Consider the following 809-nt stretch of genomic DNA (forward strand, 5'->3'; position numbering starts at 1 on the left):
ATAGAAGAAGTCACCACTGTAAAAGAAATGCCTAGAAAAGTTTAATCATTCTCAAAGCAGTGGCAGAAGGGTCCCTCTAACTCAGGATCAGTGTTTTACAATGTGCCAAAGGACTCCGACCAATATCCTTTGAAAAACCTACTGGTGGCACTACAACATTATGTCCTGCCTGTCCAGCCTGGCTAAGTTTACTAGCAATAAGTAGTGATCGCAATCTTCAAAAATCAGAGTTCAAAAGTTTCACATAAACTCACTAAATGACTTAAGCCAGATCATCAAAACCCAATTGTTATTCTCATTTTAGCCCTCATTCCTTCAGCTGTAATTTATTTGGGTGATGGAAGGAGAAATAGCCGTTCAAAGTTTTTAACAATGTTGCTTTTCAGTCTTGGCACCAGTGGATCATAGCTTCTCCCAATATCTCCGACTTATCTGTCTAGGATTAAAAACAAAACAACTCACAAAGAAGTCATTAAGCCTTTTGTCAGTTCCTATAAGGAAACCTGGCAGGCTGCTAGCATGCTAGAAGTGCAAGCCCAAGAGCATACTACATTATGGTATGTCATCCATAACAACCTTAGAACTAGCAACGTGAAAACTTAAAACAACAGCAAATAAACATCAGATTGCAGAAATTAAGAATTTGAGAAAAGGAACATTCCCCCTTGTCATGGTTTAATCCCAGGCGGCAACCAAGCTCCACACAGCTGCCCACTCACCCTCCCCCCACCCCTGGCTGGTGGGATGGGGGAGAGAATCCGAAGAGCAAAAGTGAGAAAACTTGTGGGTTGAGATAAGAACAGTTTAAT

This window comes from Aptenodytes forsteri, unplaced genomic scaffold, assembly GCF_000699145.1.
Source record: "Aptenodytes forsteri isolate BGI_AS27 unplaced genomic scaffold, ASM69914v1 Scaffold309, whole genome shotgun sequence".
Taxonomy (NCBI): domain Eukaryota; kingdom Metazoa; phylum Chordata; class Aves; order Sphenisciformes; family Spheniscidae; genus Aptenodytes; species Aptenodytes forsteri.